The sequence below is a fragment of the Cupressus sempervirens genome, chromosome 7 (genome assembly GCF_028749045.1).
Source record: "Cupressus sempervirens isolate cs-2001-9-10 chromosome 7, ASM2874904v1, whole genome shotgun sequence".
Lineage (NCBI taxonomy): Eukaryota > Viridiplantae > Streptophyta > Pinopsida > Cupressales > Cupressaceae > Cupressus > Cupressus sempervirens.
The window spans coordinates 574,048,712-574,073,704 of NC_143124.1; the positions used below are offsets into that span (position 1 = coordinate 574,048,712).

The 24,993-nt window shown below is 33.3% G+C and overlaps 1 pseudogene; it reads left to right on the forward strand.

The window, feature by feature from the left end:
* The first annotated feature begins 3,250 nt into the window (after positions 1-3,250).
* LOC149548049 (putative E3 ubiquitin-protein ligase XBOS35) lies at positions 3,251-23,807 on the forward strand (annotated as a pseudogene).
* The last annotated feature ends 1,186 nt before the right edge of the window (positions 23,808-24,993 follow it).

Sequence of the window (24,993 nt, forward strand, 5' to 3'; positions counted from 1 at the left end):
TTTCACTACTACCTTCTTTATCTTTCCTAGGAATCAAAGTATAACACATACGCTGATGTTTCATGCCATCTAAAAACTTCCTTCCATCAACAAGACAAATCCTAGCATTGCTACATACCTTTTCACCTTCCTTTTTCATGGGCTTTAGTTTGTGGAAAACTCCATCCTTTGTTAGAGAGTATGTATTTGAATGACCATCATGTACTGCATGCCTATCAAACTGCCATGGTCTACCCAACAATAGATGGCAAACATCCATTGGAATAACATCACAAAGAGCTTCATCATGGTAACTCCCAATTTTGAACTTCACTAAAAATTGTTCACTTACCAAGACCTTATGATCATCCTTCACCCAAGAAATTCGATAGGGCTGGGGGTGTTTTTCCCTCTTGAGCTTCAACTTAGAGACCATCTCCTCTGATACCAAGTTATCAGTGCTACCACCATCAATGATCACATCACAACATTTATCCTCACACTTGCATCTGGTATGGAATAAACTCCTCCTTTGTCCTAGTTCAATCTCACCACTTAGTAGGACCCTTTCATTTACTAAAGTCTCTCCTCTTTCTACATCCTCTGAATATGATGATTGTGCATCCTCATCCACATGAGCAACCCTAGCTTGACGCTCAGCTCTCTTATCTGTCCTTCCTTGTCGTTGAAGGCATTCAAAGGAACGATGACCATCTTCATTGCAATGGAAATAGGTACCATGGAAGCCTCCTCTTATTTTTCCATGTCCTCTACCTCTTCCTCTCTGATTTCCAAAGTCTTGATCACGAGAGCGGTTGAAACCCTCGTTCCTCTGGTTCCTGCTAGTACCCACATCTTCATTTTTCTTTTGGGTTTCATTTCGGCCTCCAGACCTTCCTCCTTGACCATGCCCTCTTTGTCTCCCTTCAAACCTTTTATTTAGCTTCTCTTTAACTCGTAGGGCAAACTGGTATGCCTCCTCAACACTGGTCATTCTTACCAGACTTAATTCCTCTTGGATGCTAGGTCTCAACCCACTAATATAACAAGAAACCTTCTCCTTATTTTCTTTTGCATACCCTGCTCTAATCAAAATTTGATAAAACTCCTCTATATATTTCTAGACTGATTTTCCTGCTTGCTTTAATCCATGCATCTTCTTAAACAAATCAAGCTTGTAGTCAACAGGAATGAACTACTTCTTTAGTTTGTCCACTAGGTGATCCCACCTTGTGATCTTCTCCTTTCCTCTTCTATTTCTTTCCAATTGAACCTCTTGCCACCAGATTTTGGCATGTCCTTTCAGTTTGGCCTTTGCAAAATTAACCCTATCTGGATCCCTGATATCCTCATACTCAAAGTACTCTTCCAGTTCATTGATCCAGTCAATCAACTCATCTAGTTTTAGATTTCCTGAAAATACATCCACATCAATTGTAGGTCTTTTCCCAAACTTAGTAATGGCCCTAAAAAGCCTCTCCTTTTCCCGATTCAGAACTTCCCTGTTAACTTCCCCTTCTAGTCCAATTTCTTCTTCTTCATTGTCGTCCTCACTTTCGTCACCTGCAGTTTCATTTGTACCTCTACAGAGCTCTTCCTGCAATGCGTGTACCTACCTTTGGAGGGCTCTAACCTCCTCAATATTAATAGCTTTGGCCCTTGCACCACACTCTCTTCATGGAGGCATCTTCTTAATTCAAACCCACAACCACATAGTCCTAGTGAAAATTGTCTCATAGTCGACACTCTATCTACACACTCAAGAAAAACTGCTCTGATACCACTTGATGGGGGTACACTTTGCTACCGCTGACAAAGGTATGCTTTGATACCACTTGATGGGGGTATGCTCTACTACCACTGACAAAGGTATGCTCTGATACCACTTGATGGGGTCAAGCCAAATAATAGAATGGACACAAGAGGAAAGGGGAAAACTTTATTAACTATGTAAATATGCTAATACATTCAATACAAAGAAAATAGACTTCAAAACATGCCCTAAGGGCCTACAATAGCATAAATCTGGAGATAATTTCTTCTCCCAGTACCAACTCTCAAACTCCACTTCGAACTGCCTTTTACAATGCCAAAAATGTTCTTAAATAGACCCCAAAGGTTAAGGATTAGGAATACATTCTAGAAATTGCTAGTTGGCATCCACCAACCAAATAGAAGGCTCTAGAAGCTGCGTTAGAAGTTGGTGCAAAATTAGAAGAATCTAGAAATGGTAACCGAACTTCTGAGAGGCATAACTTTTGAACCGTAGCTCCGATTGACGAATCATTTTTATTTTTGGAAAGCTCTTGAAGCACTCTATAGCCAAATGGACTAGCTTTTCTCATCCCCCATTTTTTGGCCTTGTTCAAAGTCATTTAATGCCCCTAACTTGACTTTGAAGCATTCTTAGGAGGTCTCCAAAAACTAAAAAACTGCAATAACTTTCAAACCATGGGGCCTTTTGACCTAGTTCTTTTTCTGGAATGCTCTAAATTAAAATTACATTCATCCAGCCAATTTACACCCTCTAATTTACCAAAATTATGGCTCAATTACATACTCCTATTTTTCTAGCATTTACACGTATCCCAAGGTGCTCAAATACTCTATCCTAGAACACTGATAGTGGAACTATGAGAGTTGGAACCTTTATTTGACCCAAATGGGTATCCAAAAATGAAAACACATGAAATAGAAACTAAGTCTAAGTACATTTTTTTGGGTGACATAGGATTGCCCTTATACCTCTGGATGCTCCTACATCACCATTAAAAAGCTTTAGAGGTACGTCTTAAGAGTTATTATCGAATATATATCCCTAGATACTAGATTTGATAAGGTTGGGATTCATCATTTTGTGTTGTTAAATCACTTTAGGCATGGAATAAACATTTCTTTTCCTTTTTATCTTTTCACATCCATGAGCAAGAGCATTGAGGGTTTTAAAAAGAAACCCACAGCTAACCCTACCCTTCATGAGGGGTTACTCCTAGTTTATGAATATTGAAAGACTCAGACTAGGAGAAAATCCCTTAGTGAAGCTAGTAATGCTTCTAAGGAAACTAAGAGCTTGAATCCTAAGGAAGTTCAGAGCATAAATTTGGAAGATGAGAAAACTTCCCCCTCTAAAGGAAAGAAGTCTAAGGAAGGGGAGAAATTTTCCCCCTCTACCAGCAATGTTCCTAGTAGAGAAAGCCCTAGCGCTTTAACCCCTAATCCCCCCAAGATTGAGGAAAAAGAGGAGGAGGAGCATAGCGTTGAAGAAGAGGATATGGAATCAGAGGAAGAGGTGAAAGGGAAGGAGAGTGAGAAGGTTGAGGAGGAAATGACTGTTATACCAGGGAACCCTAAGAAAAGAAAGGCTAAGGAGGCTTCACTACTGGAAGTATTAAAGGACCAGACTCCTTTGATCTTGGGCCCAATCCCTACCATTTCTTCGTAGTAGGGGAAGATAATTTCTCTGGTGGAAGATAGTGGGGAGGTGGTTTTGAAAGACAAAAGGAGATTGTGGAGAAATTTTAACTCTAAATCAGCAAAGATAGGAATAGTTAGAGAGATGATGAACCCCCAAATGATGGAGGAAAAATATAGTAAAGTCCATTTCGATGAACTTCTTGATTCGACTCTTGTTGCTATCTCTAACAATGCAAGAGAATATGGGCTCAACCTGCTCAAAAATGCTAAAAATAGCATGATAGATAATTTTCGTTCTATCAAATGGTTATTTCATGAGATAGAAGATCTCAAGGAGAAAGCGAGCCAGAAGGATAGCCACATGAGAAGCAGTGATCAAGGACACCATGTTGATTAGGAAGATTGTATCTCAATGGTTGAAAAAAGAGTTCTGAGGATGGAGACTACCAATCAAAACCTGGCTAACTAGGTGATTGCAACTTTGAACACCTTGAATAAGAATATCAATAGTTTGGGTGATTCTCTAAAGGAAGCTGGCTTTGGTGGGGATAAATTTGATAAAGCTAGAATGGACTATGGGAAAACTTAGGAAAAAAAAAAGAGACCAGGGGACCAACAAATGATTAAAACTAGGATCAAGCGAGCATGGAGAACCAGAAGGCCAATGAAGCTACAGAGACTTTGTAGGTTCTAGATAGGGAGAACTAATAGTTTTAGTTTTCTTTTTTTGTTTCATCCTTATCTAGAGTTACTGGTTTTTACTTCTTGGCTATGGGCTTGTCTTTTGGCTTTGGCTTTTTATAAGCAGATGCATACTAGCTGGACTTTACTTATTATTTATATTTCTATTATTATGTAAAAACATTTGGGTTTCGGGATCCCTGTAAAACCTATTTTACTTAATCAAAAACTGCAAGTTTCAGGTCCTTGTAAAACCAAATTGTGCTTCATGGCTTATCTTTTTATTTACTATTAAAGGGTTTCAAGGCCCCTTCAAAACCTTTTTTTACCTTGATCTAAAACATGAAACAACATATGGAAGAATAAAGATACATATAGAGGAATAGTATAATGGGTTTGTTTCTCTTATCACCTTTCACTAACAAAGGAAAAAAAGATAGTATAAAATAATCTAACAACATTTAGCAAACACATCACCAGAGAAGCACAATACAACAAAAAAACACACAAAAGGCTACCATGAAGGACTAGCCAATAAAGCATGCCACCTAATCTCGCCATCTCATTGTATATAATTTAGGGAAGGTGGGTAACTCACAAGAGGGACTATATCCAACATAGTAGAAATGATAGCTAGTTCCAAACAAGGATCCTCTTGAGAATCACAATATTCAATACTAGGTGTAAGTGTCAATTGTGAGGAAAGCATATTAGGTAAATCAATGTCCATGTCAATAGTTTCATATTCATCATTAACATCATCAACATCACAAAGAGTATCTTCTTCTAGACTAATCAAAATAGGATCTAAGATACAAATAGAATCCTCAAAATCATGCATTCTAACATCATTATTAGTAATAACTTCTTCTAACACATCATGCATAGTTGTATCTAAAGCAGGTAAAGATTTATGAGCTTTAGCTTGAGCACAATGCTTCTTACAATGTTCATCAGCAAATCAATTACATTTTTTCTTATTTGAAATGTGTTGAGAACTAGGAGGAATAATTACTAGATCCTTCACAGGTTCTATAGAAGGATTAATAGGATTATCCATAGACTAACAAGCAACAAGAGGAGCTTGATTAACAGTTGTAAAGGCCATAGATAAAGGAGATATTGAAGGTGTAATCAAAAGACCATGATTAATATCCATAGGAGGTAAACTTAACTGAATAATCTTACCATGCTTATAAGATTGATATGAATGGAAAAGATGACTAGGATGAGAAGGACATGCATTAGGTAGTGAAGGCCAAAAGAAGTCAAGTGTAGCACAATCTCTGGGCCTAGAAGTATGATGCAAAATATGATTAACTATCTTTGCTTCATCATCATAAATAAATTTAAGACATTTATGAATAGGTGAAGCAACAACATGCATGGCATTTAACCATTGCAAACCAAGCTTAACTTGAAACTAATCAAAAGTAGGAACAACAACAAAGGTAGTGTTCACAATTTTTCCACAAATTTCAACTAGTAAATCAATAGAACCAAATGATGGATAAGGAAAACCATTACAAGTTTGAATCCACACATCCAATGTATCATAAAAATTGCATTGAAAACCTTTCATAAAAATATTTTCTTCTATAATCACATTGACTTAGGAGGTAGGATCAACAAGACAACAATGAGTGGGTATCTAAGAAATCTTAGCATAAATATAAAGGGGGCCATTAGGAGCTTTAATAGTCTTAGAATCATTAAAGGTAATCAAAAGTTCCTGAGGTCATTTTTTGTTAATTTTTTGTCAAGGATTAGGTTGAGGCTTTAGTCAATTTTTCTTAATTTGTTGTCGAGGTTTAGGTTGAGGCTTCAATTTAGGCTTAGGTTTTAGTTGAGGTTGAGTTGAAGCTTGAGATTGAAGAGGAGGTTGAGATGGAGATACAAATTGAACCACATGATCCACTTGATTAACAACATGATTAAGATCATCCATCTTTGAATCATACAAAATATCCATAGAAGATGGCTGAGAAATAGTATTAGTATCATGTGTAGGTAAAGGATTCGTATAGATTTGAAGATTTTGATTAGGAGGAGAAACAAATTTATTCCCACTGCCATCAAAATTATCAAAAGATAAAGCATTAGAATCAATTAAATCTTGAATCTTATGTTTTAAAGAATAACATTTCAAGACAACAATGAGTGGGTATCTAAGAAATATTAGCATAAATATGAAGGGGACCATTATGAGCTTTAATAGTCTTAGAATCATTAAAGGTAATCAAAAGTTCCTGAGGTCATTTTTTCTTAATTTGTTGTCGAGGTTTAGGTTGAGGCTTCAATTTAGGCTTAGTTTTCAATTGAGGTTGAGTTGAAGCTTGATATTGAAGAGGAGGTTGAGGTGGAGATAAAAATTGAACCACATGATCCACTTGATTAACAACATGATTAAGATCATCCATCTTTGAATCATACAAAATATCCATAGAAGATGGCTGAGAAATAGTATTAGTATCATGTGTAGGTAAAGGATTCATATAGATTTGAAGATTTTGATTAGAAGGGGAAATAAATTTATTCCCACTACCATCAAAATTATCAAAATATAAAGCATTAGAATCAATTAAGTCTTGAATCATGACCAGCATCATGACCATTCTAAAGATGATATTGACAAAAAGCTTTAGAATCAAAAAATTTAGATTCCATCATAGTAGGTAAAAGAGGTCAAATAGGAGGTAAAGTAATCATATTAGCAATTAACAACCTATTCATAATAGAATTAAAAAATTCAAAAAGAGGAGTAAACATATGATTTAATAAAAAAGAAGTGGATGTAGAAGTGGCATTGTGAGATGCAATAACAACTTGATCAACAATTATGTTTTCTTGTTTTTTTATCTTGACATAGTTGTTTAATTTTTGAACTTTATTTGGATTAGGAGCAACATCACTTTCATCAACATGAACATGAGCCATTATAGTGGTGCTCTCAAATTGACTCACATGTAACTAATAATGATGAAGCACTACACAAAGTTGTTGAAAAGAGGTAAATTTAGTAAGAAAAATCTTATCTCTAATATCCTTTTGCAAATTTGAAATAAACATAAGTTGAATATCAATATCAGGAACAAGATAGGGAATCTGAGCATGTAAATGCTTAAATCTACCAATAAATTCAATCAATTTTTCCTTACAATTTTATTTACAATGCATCAAATCAGTCAAAGACACTTGTGAGCCAATATCGTTTTGAAATTGTTAAATAAAAAAATTGGCAAATTGAGGAAATGAATTAATAGAATAATATGTCAAGGAACAAAACCATTGTAAAGGCTTGTCATGAAAAGTTTGAGCAAAAAACTTAGCTAAAATCCTATGACAATGAGCATACTCACTACAAAGGATTTGAAATTTTTTAACATGATGAATAGGGTCTCCCTTACCATTGTAGTTCTGAAGAAGAGGCATATCGGCTTGCTAAGGAATGGGAGTACAAATGATATTATGAGACAAGGGATTTCCCATGACACAAGTAGGAATACTAAATTTGTTTTCAGTTAAGAGAGCAATTTTTTGTTGTAAAGATGACACAGTTTGAGCCAAATTGATAATTGTTGAATCATAAGAAGAAATAGGAGAACTAGCAACATTAGAAGCACTAGAAAAAGTGTATGAAGCTACAAGAATGGAAGACACAACTAGAGGAACACTAGGAACTATAGTTGACAGAGGATGAGAATAAGTAAAAGGAACATTATGATAAAAAGGTTGTGATGTAGGAAGGGACACAAGAGGAATACTCATAAAGGAAATGGTCATAATCACCAAACAAGGAGTATAGGTAGGAACACTAGGGAAAGGAACAAAAAAAGGTTCTATACTAGTGACAAGAGGAAACAACCCAAATCTTGAGCTTCTTGAGCTAAAGGTTTAACATTTCAATCCACAAGGTGAGTAATACCACACAAGAGATTAACACCTTGATCACTATCACGAAGAACTTTCTTAAGAGCTTCTATATCTTGAAAAGAATCTTGATTATGGTTTTCTTGAAGAAGCCAATTACCTAGTTTATCAAGTTCAGTTGAAAGTATTTGGACTTGTTCAGGATGAAATCTTAAAGCATCATCCTCATCATGAGATGAGTGAGACGAGTTTTTCTCCATAAGAGGATTAGAATCAGGAAGAATCAAACTCTAATCTAGGATCCTAAGGAAAGGAGAAGAAGACTCCCGCTCAAAGATATCCATAAGTTGATAACTTCATCTAACCCAAAGATTAGAAGTAGGACTAGAAGTAATGAAGCTCATAAACCAATGCAATGTAAATGAACTAATCTAAAAAAACATAAAGTAGAAATATTTTTTATATTTTGAAAGAGATTTTGCAATTTTTTTGTATTTTTAAATTTTAAAATGCAAGAGCATAAACTAAATCTAATCTTAATGCAAGAAAAGACCTAACAAATATGAAATGAAATATAACATCGCAAAACTCAATAGGGAATCCAAGTCCACAAAAGAAAAGAGGGTAAGTGTGTCAGGTTCACCAAAATGAATAGGGGAGAAATAGGAACTATCCTCAACCAAAATTCTCAAAAGGAATGATCCAAATTGATTAACCACAAGTGATCAATGCACAAATGGATCATGCAATGGAGAATAGGGAAGAAGGAGGAGATCCTATAACCTTGGTTATGGAAAAGTAAGTGCTTGAAATCTGAAATGAATAGAAGAAAAATACTAACCTCAAAGTAGGGAAAAGCTAGAAAATGCTAATTTATGATGTCTATGTGTAGTTTGAGAGATTTTTGCAACTTGTTTTGGACTGGAAATGTTGAGATAGAGAAAACCTAGAAAGCTTCTGCCCTTTTGAATGCAGGTTGACCTTGAACCAGATAGAGGGGCACAATCTTACCTTAGGACACAATTGTGCCCCAAAAAGTTGATCTTGACTTGCATTGCTCTAACAAAATTTTTGTTCATGAATCTCACAAGTTTGACAAAAAGGGTATCTAAATTTGCACTTTAATTCATTGTTTTGTACTTGTATCTATAAGAAAAAGTGTTTTGTTGTTTGGATGGAGGGTTTTCCTTGGTCAAACCCCAATTTGGAATCAACCTTGAAATGTAATTGAAATTGCAATATGAATAAACAAAGTAAATTGAACTATTCACCTTGCTTATATTGAAATCCTTGTGGAGGATTTGAATCCTTAAATCCACAAGTTAAGATGCTCCAAATGAATGTAGAAATGTATGTAGGATGTCTCATATCAATGACATTAGATCTTCAACACAAATCTTGAATGAATCTTTGCATAGAAAAGGGCTTGGATGAATGTGGATGGAGAAATCTTCAACAAGAGGTCTCCATAGTGATTGAATCCTTCAATGGCTAAGAATAGACCTCCTTAATGAATTGGATGCTTGAACACTTGAATTCTTGAATGCTTGATAGATATTAGATCTTCAATTCATAGAATAATCATTTTTTTGATATCTCTTGTGTGCGTAAATTTCATAATTGGTGGATGATAAAATGAGGGAAGAAGGATTCCTTATATAGAGATCTCGGACACAAACTTCTAGAGAGGGCTGACATGGGAAAATTAAATCCCAATTAACCTTAACCCCAGAAATGGGCCTATATTAAATTTAATTTAAGAGTGTACCATTTTGAAACCCAAAATAGCTAATTTGGAAGTGAGAAAATGAAACTTTTTGAAGCTAGATATCTTGAAACTCCTAGAAATTGAAAATTGGACATGGGGTCAGGGATGAGGTCAACCCTGCCCTAGGTTAGGATCAAGGTCATCCTTGACCTAGGTTAGGGTTGAGGTTGACCTTGACCTAAAAGTTCATCCTTGACCCAGAAAGTCAAAGTCCTTAGTTTCATAGAGAAAGTTGTCAGAAATAGGCTGGAAATAGAGAGAGAAGTAGAACAGGGGGAAACCAACCAGATCCATGCAAAAACCTATTTAAGGTGCTTGACATGAGCTTAGATTACTTACTTAGAGGGATAAAAACTCTTAACATGGAAGTGCTTCAATTTTAAGATGATACAAAAATAAATTAATCATTATATGTGCAAGAACTTTGATGTTGCACAAAGGTATAACTTAAACATTTTGGAGAGAAATGGTGAATACTACGGTCTATACAATGAACTAGGTATAACTAAATAAATGTACACATGAAATGACCTATGAGTCATGATATGAAATATCATCCTGTGTGAGCTATTTCAAAGTATTTCGAAGTTGATATTATATTAAAAGAGACGACTAATTAGGAAATTTTGTTTCAAGAGGAGATTAAGGAATATTCCTAGGTTGTTCCACTATGAGAAAAGTCTACAATTGCCTTAAAAAAAGAAAAAATAAGATGATAGAAAGTATTGATGTGAAGATTAATGGGTATTTTAAATAGAATGACGAGTCTAGTAGAAAAGAACCATTATACTATGGAGGATTTGTCTACATGTAGCCTATTGAATAGAATGAAAAAGAACAACTAGTGCTACAATAGGAGAACATATAGGAACTATTGTGATAGGCCAACACTGGGAAAAATAATAAGAAAGCATTAATAGTTTATAATGAAGTACAATTTGGTCTATATGTTTCAATATGAGGGCATAAACTTGTAAAAAGTGTCATGGCTATTGTAGTGCCTACCCTAGTTTGCATTTTTGCTATCATTGCCGAACCCTTTTAGGTTAGTTTTATGTTTGATGATTAGTAGTATTGTTTTAAGATTATCAGATATTATTTTACATTCAGTTTATTATAAAATGAGATTACTTGGTACTCTATATTTCATGTATGTATGATGATTATTTAGTGTTTTAAGTTATTGATGATGATTAGTTAGATGGTTTATTGTCACATGTGTTTTCTTATGGATACTTACCCCATACTGCATGTGTATGGTATGCATGTTTTTTTTCTTTATGTATGGTATTTCTGATGTGGTTAATGAAGGGAGTCGTAGTCACCTGCTAGTTGAGATCTACATGATGCACCACTTCCTGCCATTGCCTGTTTAGCTTAGAATATTGTGTTTGTACATGTGTGGATTTTATGCAGGTTATAGGTACCAAGTATTGACTTCCCTGAATTGTCAAGATGAGTGTACCCAATCGCATTATCTCAATGGTAAGAGAGGGGAGATAGACTCTTGAGTCCAAATCCTAAACCTTGAAGCCATTTGTCCTAATTGAAAATTAGGATAAGTACATGAGTTATGTACCCTCCGAATGCATCAGATGACATTAATTTTTGATTATAACCCTTTAGTTTGATTTGGTATGTGATTTTCTATGATGGGTTTTTGTATGTTGTTTTATGAGTCTTTAGTGTATTTTCTATTAATTAAGTCTAATTAAAATATTAAATTAATGTTTTAATTAAATGGAAAATTAATATGACATTTTAATATTTAATTATGTTTAATTAATTAAATAAAAAAGAATTAAATTTGGAGATAAAATTATAAGTATAAATTTAGAATGTGATAATATTAATTTAATTTAATAATAATGTATTTAGAGTTCATTTTTTTTAAAAAAAAATGCTAAATATTATTGTTATTTAAGTTAATAAATATTTTATCAATTAAGTTTCTAAAAATAAATTAAAAGTGAAAAAAGATATTAAATTTATAAAAAGATTTTAGATCGCATGATGTGTGAATGAGTTAAAATAGAAGAAATTAATTAAAAGGATAAAATGTGTGGACTTAATAAAGATATTTTAATTTCATAACGTGTGCATGAGATTAAAGTTAATAAATTAATTAAAATAGAAGTCAAGTGGAAAATTAAATAAAGTTATTTGATTATTCATCTAATCTGCATGAAAAGATAAATAAAAGTTAATTTAAGAGTTAAGTCTGGTGAACAAGGAGTCCTCTAAGGGTGAACACACAATTAATGCCCTGATTTGAAGAGAAAACTCCTTATCACCAATTGAAGGTTCATTTTGATGGACACGAATTTTGGAGATGAATTTTGGACACAAAATTTGGAAGCGAATTTCAGAAGGAGAATCCAAGGAAAATTTTTAGAGAAAGGTTCTTGAGGAGGAGTGAATTCTCTCATATTTTTTAGGTGGTTGCGTATTAGCATCATGTTCAAGTAGGATCTTGTGTTTTCAATTACTAATTAATTACGCAATTTTCCTTCCCTGTTTTCTTCATGTCTATGGATTGTAAATCTGAATTCTCTGTGATGAAAGCTTAAACATTTCAATATTGTAAAATATTAATTACTTGTCAATAACTTCTGTATACATGGGGAATAGAAGAGTTATTAGAAACCCTCATTTTCTAGATTAAAGAAAATAGAATTTAATCAAGAAGGGGTTGAATTTAAAGATGAAATTCTAAATTAAAAATTTGGATGGTTGATAATATTTTCTCCATCAGAGTAAAGGTGAAAACAAGTTCAATATATATATATATATATATATATATATATATATATATATATATATATATATATATATATATATATATATATATATACATGTATATATATGTATATGTATATGTATATGTATATGTATATGTATATATATATATATGTATATATATATATATGTATATATATATATATGTATGTATGTATATATATATATGTATATATATATATGTATGTATATATATGTATATGTATATATATATATATATATATGTATATGTATATGTATATATATATATATATATGTATATATATATGTATATATATATGTGTGTATGTATATATGTGAAATTTTAAAAATATTTATTAATTTTATACAATAAATAAATTATATTTTAAAAGAAAATATTTATTAATATCATAGTTTTACTATAAATATATATATATATATATGGAATGGGGAGGGGTGGCTTAACCACCACCTACACCTCTTAACTATATACAGTAGGTGAATACTGTACGTAGTCATACCTGCTAACACAGGACGACTGCGACAACAAGCCCTACACTGCATTTAATCACAGCCAGCGATTATTAAATCGCTTGTAATATGTTTTGAAAACATTGTTATGTGTGTGTTTTTAATAGTTAAAATATGATTTGTTATAAGTTTCTAATATTATAAATTTGCATTTAGTTTTTAATAAATTTTAATTAAATTTGATTTATGTTATCATTTATTAATAGTTTTATTATTAAATTATATTAATATTTTATAATTTGATACAATAAAAATGAATGTAATTAAATAATTATCAATAAATTTAATTTAATATGTTTTAAATAAGATGTATTAATAATGTAATTTATTAATGAGGATTTAATTGTTGATGTTAAAAAAATTATTGATTTTAATAAAATCATAATTATTTTATTTAAAATCATTAATGGTTATTTTTATAACTTAATAAAATAAAAGATTATCCTCAAATTATTCTGTTAGGAAATTTGACTTTTAACATGAGGGTAACTTTATATTTATGGGTTGAATAAATGATTGGGTTAAATTATAAGGGCAATGTTAAGAATCCTATACACTTGAAAATGTACATTGAAATGTAAACTGAAACTTTACTTTTAAACCCTATTGTGTATTTTGAAATCAAACCCAAACTATGAAACTGTACTATTTTGTTGTACTATCTATGCTTGTGGGGTTTTGGGGTTGATTAAATGTTGACCAATTTATGTTGTTACCAGAAGCTCAGGGGTTATGTGATTGTGATATTATGATGATTTATTCTCGATCTTTCTAAACCCAACCATGGTGATGTGTTGATATGCTCTATGATGGATGTGTTTACTAGTTGTTATTGCTTTCTAGTTTTCTTGTGTAAAGCTGAGGTGTATGTTTATGAGATACCTGACTTAACCATTTTTGAGTCATCAATCAGTTATATTTGATTTGCTTTCTAGTCGCTTTGAGAGAACTAAGGTGTTTTGAGTGATTTGTTCTTGATGATGTCATGTTGTGACATGTTTTGACTTGACCATTTTGGAGTCTTCGATTAGTATTGTGATTTATTTTAGGATGTTTTCCAATTGCTCGTTGAGAACCATTGGATATTGTGATTTATCATTGATGCCTTCAGTTGCTGATAGAGAACTGTTGTGATTATTATGGTTATCATTTGATTCTTTTCAATTGCTCCTGGAGAACTGATGTGATTATTGTGGCTTATCTTTTGATGCTTCCCTATCACTTGTATAGGGCTGAGGTAATTTTTTGATTTGTGATTTCATGAGCATAGGGTAGGTCATCTACGTGTAGTATCAGGAAGTGGTTTGCAATGGGGGACAGGGGCCCTAAGAGGCTCTGGGGATAACTCATTGTAAGTTGTTTTAAATAAGTGATAAATTACACTAACTACTAACTTAAATGAACCTAATAAGATTAATTGTTTGTTCTCACCCATGTCTCAAGTGCTAGTATAGACTAGGATGAGAGTTTAGAGAATACTTGGTTACAACCTTGAATTCCGTAGTATGCCTCATCAGTACGAGAGGATACTAGTGGCTGCAGGATCACTGGTGACCCAGGATTCTTAAGGGATTTCTCAAGTAACTTCCAACTTGATTTGTGCGGTGACACTTTTCCGCTTACATAGTAAATTTCCTATGTTTCTTGTGTGTCTCTAGGTCTAGATGTCAATCTATGTGTTGGAACCTTTGAGTTACTATACTTTTAGGATTTCCTAGACTTAGAGAGTACTTTTGTTATGTGATTTGATATCCTGTTTGGGACTTGAGACTATCTCCTCAGCGTGGTGGGAGTGGGCCATTTAGGTTCCATGTAGTTAGGTGGTAGTGCTTTTTCAGTCTTACCATTGAGATCTATCTGTAGTCACCGTGGCTAGAGCTTCTTGGGTATGCTTGTTTATCATGTTTAGATGATGTTGTTTACTTATGCTTTACTGTAGCATGTTAGATTTCTTTATGCATATGTTGTAGCATGTTTTAGGAGTGACATCCCTATTACGATAGTACCAATGATTTCTTCAGTGGCTTGGGATGTTACTGTGGGGAATGGCTAGGGCCCACGATGGTCTTATGATGCTATTGATGGTTGGGAGGAACCGCACACTTAGTTAGATGTGTTTTATGATGTTATATCTTTATGATGGATAGATGTATCATGTATGCTATTAGTTTCATTTATTGTATTGCATTTGCATCATGGATCCATAGAGGATGATCTATTGCTATTCTTACATATGTATATTCTTGTAGCCTTTCATACCCTATGACATGTACAGTGGATGATTGTGCATTCCAAACTTAATTTGCCAAGAGGCATTCGGAACAAATGTATATTTTGGACATTGGACTTTTCATTATTCTTTCATGTGGATATGGTAGTTGTTAGACTTAGAATTAATTAAATTTAAATGTGACTCAACATCTTGGGATCCTTAAGGAATGTAACCTATTATGTGTGTTTATAGTTGATTGTATGTTATTGCTTCCACTGCTATGTGATTGATGTGAATGATTTATCTTTATTATTATTATTATTTTAAATGGCTTGGCAAACTTAGTAAAACTTTAGGTTAATTCTTTTGGATCCCTTGGTGGGGTATTACATCTAGTATCAGAGCCTAAGTTTCTATATTGGGAGCTCTCGGTATATTGGAATACTACTAGTGTTAAACTAGTTGAACTAAAAATAGAACTTAAAACTTTTAGTTGTATATTTTTCATACTTCAACACTTAGACTTCAAAACTGAAATTATATTTAAACCTAAATTATAAGCAAACTAAAAATTGAAACTATTCTTTTTGCAAAGCATATGTCTTTTATCTATGCTTTTTAGTAGTATGTTTCATGGTTATTATAGTATCTTGTATCTTGTTGTAGGATGGTATCTAGGATGAGGTCTTCCATTCAAAGTTGTGGTAGGGGTTGTGGATGAGGTATAGCTAGCAGTGTCCATGAGTCTATCCACAAAGACCTTAATTAGGAATGGAATAGGGAAGAGCATGTTAGTGAGCATCAGGAAGAGAACCATAGAGAGCAGCAAGCTGACTCTGAGGAGGTTGGTCTGAGACAAATGATGTGAACCATCATTGATCACCTACCTCTTATTCATGATCAAGATAGACCACATCAGGTAGGACATGAGCATAGACCCAGGTCTAGGACCCCTCCAAGGGATCAACATAGATCCATTGTATCTTCTCAGATGAAGGGCCTTCAAAGGTCCAAGATCAAGCCCTTTAATGGGCAAGGTTCTGGATATGTAGCTGAGTAGTGGCTTATTTCCCTTGATAGGATTTTTGCTATGTAGGACTTTGATAGCAATGTCAAAGTGAGGTTTGGTATTACCAACCTGGAGTTATTTTGGGCCACTTGGTGGACAATTGAGGAAAAGAAGTTGAGCTTAACCATGAATAGTGTCACAGGGGAGTTATTCTTAGAGAGCTTCCATTAGTGATTCCTACCAGAGGAATGCAAGCAACATAGAGCAAATGAGTTCCATAACATGAGACAGTACACTATGACTGTTATAGATTATGAGCGTAAGTTCTTTGAGCTCATGCCCTTTTTAGGATTCAGTGACAACCCAACATAGTTGGCACAACATTTCATAAGAGGTTTGAACAACCATTTAATTGGGGGTGTTAAGGTGTTTGGACCTAAAACCCTCAAAGATGCGGTACATTGAGCCATCCTTGTAGAGCAGAGTGTGAACCTAGGACATGGGGGTTTTGTAGGAGCACCTTCAGCATTAGGATCGAAGGGTAATCAAGGAGCAGGTGGAAATAGGAAACCTTGTTCTGGGGGTAATTAGTGGTAGGAAGGAACTTATCCTCTAGCATAAAGTGGTAGCAGTGGTTCCAATGCTGGGAACTATCACAATGCTCAGTGCAACAAGCCCAACTAGTATGATTGGTCATCTCAGAGTGTTCAGTCTTATCCTAGTGGGGGTAGTTTCCAACATTCTAGTGCACCTAGAGATAAGAGGAGCTTCGATGGAGAGTGTTTCACATGTGGACAACATGGACACAAGTCGTCTCATTGCCCTCAAAGGAAACCACCATTTTCAAGCCAGAGACCCATAGCTTTAGAACCTACATTTGGTGACATGGCTAGAGCCCAGAGAGTGTACTCAATGGATTCATATCCTCCCATAGGGGGAAAGGGTCCAAGGGGACCCACACAATGAGTCCTTAGCTTTACTTTTCATGTAGGCTTCCAGGAGTAAGCCTAAGTCTAGGGGGGTGGATGTAGTGCTTGCCCTAGTTTGCATTTTTGCTATCATTGCCAAACTCTTTTAGGCTAGTTTTCTGTTTGATGATTAGTAGTATTGTTTTAAAATTATTAGATATTGTTTTACATTCAATTTATTATAAGATGAGATTACTCGGTACTCTATATTTCATGTATGTATGAAGATTATTCAATGTTTTCAGTTATTGATGATGATTAGTTAGATGGTTTATTATCACATGTGTTTTCATATGGATACTTACCCCATACTGCATGTGTATGGTGTGCGTGTTTATTTTCTTTATGTATGGCATTTCTAATGTGGTTAAGGAAGGGAGTCGTCATCACTTGCTAGTCGAGATCTACACAATGTAGCACTTCTTGGCATTGCCTGTTTAGCTTAGAATAGTGTTTATACATGCATGGATTTTATGCAAGTTGCAGGTACTAGGTATCGACTTCCCTAAATTGCTAGGATGAGAGTACCCTATCATATTATCTCAATGGTAAGAGAGGGGAGATAGACTCTTGAGTCCAAATCCTAAACCTTTAAGCCATTTGTCCTAATTGAAAATTAGGATAAGTACCCAAGTTCTGTACCCTTTGAATGCGTTAGATGACATTAATTTGTGATTATAACCCTTTAGTTTGATTTGGTATATGATTTTCTATGATGGGTTTTCGTATGTTGTTTTATGAGTCTTTGGTGTATTTTTTATTAATTAAGTCTAATTAAAAGATTAAATTAATGATTAAATTAAATAAAAAATTAATATGACATTTTAATATTTAATTATATTTAATTAATTGAGAAATTAATTAAATAAGAAAGAATTAAATTTGGAAATAAAAGTTATAAGTATAAATTTAGAACGTGATAATATTTATTTAATTTAAAAATAATATATTTAGAGTTCATTTTCTTTAAATAAATGTTAAATATTATTTTTATTTAAATTAATAAATATTTTATCAACTAAGGTTCTAAAAATAAATTAAAAGCAAAAAAAGATATTAAATTTATAAAAAGATTTTAGATCACATGATGTGTGCATGAGTTAAAATAGAAGAAATTAATTAAAAGGATAAAACATGTGGACTTAATAAAGATATTTTAATTTCATAAAGTGTGCATGCGATCAAAGTTAATAAATTAATTAAAATAGAAGTCAAGTGGAAAATTAAATAAAGTTATTTGATTATTCATTTAATGTGCATGAAAAGATAAATAAAAGTTAATTTAAGAGTTAAGTCTGGTGAACAAGGAGTCGTCTTGGGGTAAACACACAATTAGTGCCCCAATTTGGAATGAAAACTCCTTATCACCAATTGCAGGTTCATTTTGATGGACACAAACTTTGGAGATGAATTTTGGATGCAAAATTTGGAAGCGAATTTCAGAAGGAGAATTCTAGGAAATTTTTTAGAGAAGGGTTCTTGAGGAGGAGTGAATTCTCTCACAATTTGCGGGTGGTTGCGTCTTAACATCAGGTTCAGGTAGGATCTTGTGTTTTCGATTACCAATTAATTACGCAATTTTCCTTCCCTATCTTCTTCATGTCTATGGATTGTAAATCTGAATTCTCTGTGATGAAAGCTTAAACATTTTAATATTGTAAAATATTAATTGCTTGTCAATAACTTCTATATACGTGGGGAATAGAAGAGTTATTAGAAACCCTCATTTTCTAGATTAAAGAAAATAGAATTTAATCAGGAAGGGGTTGAATTTAAAGATGAAATTCTAAATTAAAAATTTGGATGGTTGATAATATTTTCTGCATAAGAGTAAAGATGAAAATAAGTTCAATTTTTTTTTTAATTTAAATTATATATATATATATATATATATATATAAAAGAAATTGTTTAAATATTCATTAATTTTATAAAACAAATAAATAATATTTTAAAAGAAAATGTTTATTAATAACAAAGTTTTATTTTATATATGTCTATGGAATGGGGAGGGGCAACTTAACCTTTATACAGTAGGCAATTGCTATACACAGTTGTACTTGCTAACATAGGATGATTGCGACAACAGCCCTTGCGCTGCATTTCATCGCAACCAACGATTATTAAATCACTTGTAATATGTTTTGAAAACATTGTTATGTGTTTTCTTTTTAATAGATAAAATATGATTTTTTATAAGTTTTTAATATTATAAATTTGCATTTAGTTTTTAATAAATTTTAATAAATTTTGATTTATGTTATCATTTATTAATAGTTCTATTATTAAATTATATTAATATTTTATAATTTGATACAATAAAAATGAATGTAATTAAAGAATTATTAATTAATTTAATTGAATATTTTTGAAATATGATGTATTAATAATGTAAGTTATTAATGAGGATTTAATGAGGATTTAATGGTTATTTTTATAACTTAATAAAATAAAAGATTATCCTCAGATTATTCTGTTAGGAAATTTGACTTTTAACATGAGGGTAACTTTATATTTATGGGTTGAATAAATGATCGGGTTAAATTATAAGGGTAATACTAAGAATCCTATACACTTGAAAATGTACATTGAAATGTAAACTAAAACTTTACTTTTAAACCCTATTGTGTATTTTGAAATCAAACCCAAACTATGAAACTGTATTGTTTTGTTGTATAGTTTATGCTTGTCGGGTTTTGGGGTTGATTAAATGTTGACCAATCTAGGTTGTTACCAGAGGCTCAAGGGTTATGTGATTGTGATATTATGATGATTTGTTCTCGATCTTTCTAAACCCAACCATGGTGATGTGTTGATATGCTTTATGATGGATGTATTTACTGGTTGTTATTGCTTTCCAATTTCCTTGTGTAAAGTTGAGGTGTATGTTTATGAGATACCTGACTTAACCATTTTTGAGTCATCAATCAATTATATTTGATTTTCTTTCCAGTCACTTTGAGAGGACTGAGGTGTTTTGAGTGATTTGTTCCTGATGATGTCATGTTGTGACATGTTTTGACTTGACCATTTTGGAGTCTTCGATCAACATTGTGATTTATTTTGGGATATTTTCTAGTTGCTCATTGAGAACCATTGGATATTGTGATTTATCATTGATGCCTTCAATTGCTAAAAGAGAACTGTTGTGATTATTATTATTATTATCATTTGATGCTTTTCAATTTCTCGTGGAGAATTGATGTGATTATTGTGGCTTATCTTTTGATGCTTCCCAGTCACTTGTATAGGGCTAAGGTGATTTTGTGATTTGTGATTTCATGAGCCTAGGGTGGGTCATCTATGTGTAGTGTCAAGAAGTGGCTTGCAATGGTGGATGGGGGCCATAAGAGGCTTTGGGAATAACTCATTGTAAGTTGTTTTTAATAAGTGATAACATTACACTAAATACTAACTTAAATGAACTTAATAAGATTAATTGTTTGTTCTCACCCATGCCTCGAGTGCTAGTACAGACTAGGATGGGAGTTGAGAGAATGCTTGGTTATGACCTTGCATTCCATAGTATGCCTCATCAGTACGAGAGGATACTATTGGCTATAGGATCACTGGGGACCTAGGATTCCTAAGGGATTGCTTGGGTAACTCCCAATGTGATTTGTGCGATGACACTTTCCTAGTTACATAGTAGATTTCCTACATGTCTTGTTTGCCTTTGGGTCTAGATGTCGATCTATGTGTTGGAACCTTTGAGTTAGTATACTTTTAGGATTTCCTAGACTTAGAGAGTACTTTTGTTATGTGATTTGATATCCTATTTGGGACTTGAGACTATCTCCTCAGCATGGTGGGAGTGGGCCATTTAGGTTCCATTTGGTTAGGTGGTAGTGCTTTTTGACTCTTACCATTAAGATCCATCCATAGTCACCATGGTTGGAGCTTCTTAGGTATGCTTGTTTATCATGTTTAGATGATGTTGTTTACTTATGCTTTATCGTAGCATGTTAAATTTCTTTATGCATATGTTGTAGCATATTTTAGAAGTGATGTCCCTATTATGATAGTACCGATTATTTTTTCAGTGGCTTTGGATGTGATGCATGGGGGATTACTAGGGCCCATGATGGTCTTATGATGCTATTGACAGTTGGGAGAAACTGCACACTTAGTTAGATGTGTTTTATGATGTTATATCTTTATGATGGATAGATGTATCATGTATGCTATTAGTTTCATTTATTGTATTGCATTTGCATCATGGATTCATAGAGGATGATGTATTTCTATTCTTACATATATATATTATTTTAGCCTTTCATACCCTGTGACATGTACAGTGGATGATTGTGCATTCCAAATTTAATTTGCCAAGAGGCATTTGGAACAAATGTATATTTTGGACATTGGAATTTTCATTATTCTTTCATGTGGATATGGCATTTGTTAGACTTAGAATTAATTAAATTTAAATGTGACTCAACATCTTGGGATCCTTAAGGAATGTAACCTATTATGTATGTTTATAGTTGATTGTATGTTATTGCTTCCACTGCTATGTGATTGATGTGAATGATTTATCTTTTTTATTTTTTTTTTGTTTTTTAAAATGGCTTGGCAAACTTAGTAAAACCTTAGGTTAATTGTTACAACTATATTCCAATTGAGGGATCAAAGTCATAAGATGAATGCCAGGGGTGAATCCAACTACAAAAGGAAACCCATTGCAAACCAAAATAGAATTGGTGAAAATAAATTTGACTTCTATAGGTGCACTTTAAAACTATAGTACACCATTTTTAAACTTTAAAATTTGCCTCCCATGAAAAGAAATTCCCTTAATGTGTTCCCTAATTTCATTAACATGTTCTCATGAAGTTGAATTTGTTCAAAGACCCAGAATGCAACATTCCAAATTCTTTAAGTTTGAGGAGGTCAGAATTCAAAGATTAGTCTCATAGTTCAAATTCTGAGAATTAGTGCGATTTCCAAGATTAAGTGGGTTTGATATCAGTTTTCAATCAAAGGCTTCTATATTTTATGATCAAAGGGTAATGACTATGGATATGTATTCAAATTTCACTTATAACATAAAAAGCAGAAAATGAACTCCAAAGGTAAAATCCTACCAGTGGAGAAGTCAAAGTCTCATTTTTTGTTTGAAATGGGGAAATGAAAAATCTTTATTTTAAATGGAAAGGCATGAGTTTATAATGTCAAGACTGCATGTTCAATGCAATTCATGAACCAATTGACACAAAATATTGGTCACTATAAAGAAGCAAAAAATCTAATGTCGCAATCCATTTCCAATTTTTCGCCACTGGAGAAGGTAAAAATATTTTTTTTGTTAATGGGCAGTCCTTGTTGAAAATCTTGACAGAGGCATTGGAGGAACAAAGAATGGAGTTTATTGAAGTCTTAATTATTATAGACTATCCTACACAATGAATTATAATCAATGATGGAGAATCACTTTGAATATTTTCTGTAATGGCCAATCTCATTATATAGGAAAGCCAAATTCATCATGCAAACCCGAGTTCAAGAGAAAGATGAATATTCTAAATACCATTTTTGAAGTTGAAATCGAGGCTAAGTAGCATCTAGCATGTGAAAAATGTGATTATGTTTAATAGAAATGACATAGAAGACCCACATCCACATGAAATATGGAGATCACCAAGTGCATTATCAACTAAGAAATAAACCCAAACTGTTCAACAAAATGTCTCAGGTGCAATAGAAAGAAGTTTGGGTGATCCAATTTATGTTATCTTTATGGAAGATGAAGAGGTAGAGATGGAAACCACTGCAAGTGGCTCGGCTTTGGTATAGACAGTGGCTAGAAGGTCTATTAGCCCATGGCTCATAAGCTATTCTACCATGTTTACCTTCATCAAGATATTTGGCCCTACCTCTCATGAGGATAGTGAAAATTGTAAGGGAATGTGGGTGGAGAAATTTAGAGTCAATTCCTGTAGGAGTTTAGCCATGTGCTATTTGTCTTGAGTGGAGATGCACAGTTGTTGCTGAAGGTTATGGTCATGAACTTTGTACAAGGTGTGCCTTGTACCTTTGTTCCACAAATAATATTTCCACAACAATATCAGGTCCTCCTAGTTCGATACCTTGCCCAATGTGTCGACATGGTATAGTTTCATTTGTTAAGCTTTCTCATACCTTTTCAATCAAGGAATTGGGAAGATCAAATTTGCCACTATCTTTATGTATAACCTATTCAACAAAGGTTGCAGAACCCATTTCATTATCGACTACTCTTTGCAATGTAGATTATCGAAGATGCAGGATGTCTCTTGTATCAAATAGTCAAGTTCGCGTGCTCAACTGTCAGAGATTTCCTTTCAATTCAAGTTTTTGTATTAGATGTCCTACACTGCTCCTTCAGCAACACATTGCATTTTTTTAGGTATCTCAAAACCCTAAAGAGGCTTGGAAAATTACCAAGTTAACCCCAATGGGTACATCTGAACAATCTACAACTACAGAATTTGACCCATCTGCTTCTAAGGCACCTTCTATGCATACCCAAGACTTTGTATCTCAGGTTGAAAGCAGGTGGTGTTGTCCAAGTTTGTTTTCATGGAGTCATTATATTGTAGCTTCTCAAAGTCAAACTTATCATGAAAATATATAAGTATTATTTTGTTGCATGGATGCAATGTTTGTCCATCTAATGGCATAGTTAAATATGGTAAAATTAAAGCAATAGGGGAATGAGGAGAAATTTAATCATGGGTCTGTGGTTTTCGTGTTTGATGACCACTGGGAAGGGGGTGGAAATAATTCTCTTTCTCTTTTGGCATAGATGGAAAAGGATTCTAAGGCCAATTCTAATAGCTCTTGTAGGGAAGACAATCACAAGACCCACAAGCATAAATCTAAGTTGACCACGTGATCTGCATTGCAATAGTTAGGGTTTTCAAAGGTTTGAGCCCTTTGGTTTTCAAGAAAACCTCTTAAAGAAATTTTCATAAAGCTTGCAATGATGAGGAGTTCATGACATAAGCACAAGCAACACCATAGGCACAAGGATTCTATGGATTATTATTATTCTATGGATTTTGAGAATGATGGTAGCCAAAGCCAAAGGCACAGTCATAGCCACTGGGCTACGAAGGGTGGAAGGGAAGGAAACACAAGTTTTCTTCCTTCCCAACTTTTCATCATAATCTTTTAACAATTTTTATTTTCTTCCTTCATGAGGATGCTCCAAAATGGTGCCTTGCACCCTTTGAACTAGAAGGACTTTTGAGTTCTATATCAGCCATTTTGAGTGCAGTTATTGGTATCCATTATGGACATGTGCTAATTCAATTCCATGAACATGCTACAAGGTTGAAGCATTGGCTTTCAATGGGATTTGCATTGTTAATTATTGGGATTATCCTTCATTTTACATATGCCATTCCATTTAATAAACAATTATATAGTTTTGGTTATGTTTGCCTCACAGTAGGGTAGAAGGCATATTCTCGACCTTTATACATGGATGGTATTAAGAAAGCACTAATAATGCTCTTGTATACTAAATCAAGAAGCACATATTTTTCAATGTATGGTAGAGCATTCTAAACCATTTCTATTTTGAAAATAAAGATTCAAAGAATCCCAATACTACCAATACTCATAAGATTGTCGCAAACTTTGGGGAATCCTTTGCATTAAACCCATAAAGAAAGATACCATCAAAATGGTCAAGGTATTGAAGTTAAAAGAATGGGATTCAAAAAGGTTGAAAAAGATTATCATTAAGAAATGATAAAAGACTTGGATTAGAAAGGATCAGTTATTTTGGTGATTGAAGGGTCATAATTAGAAAA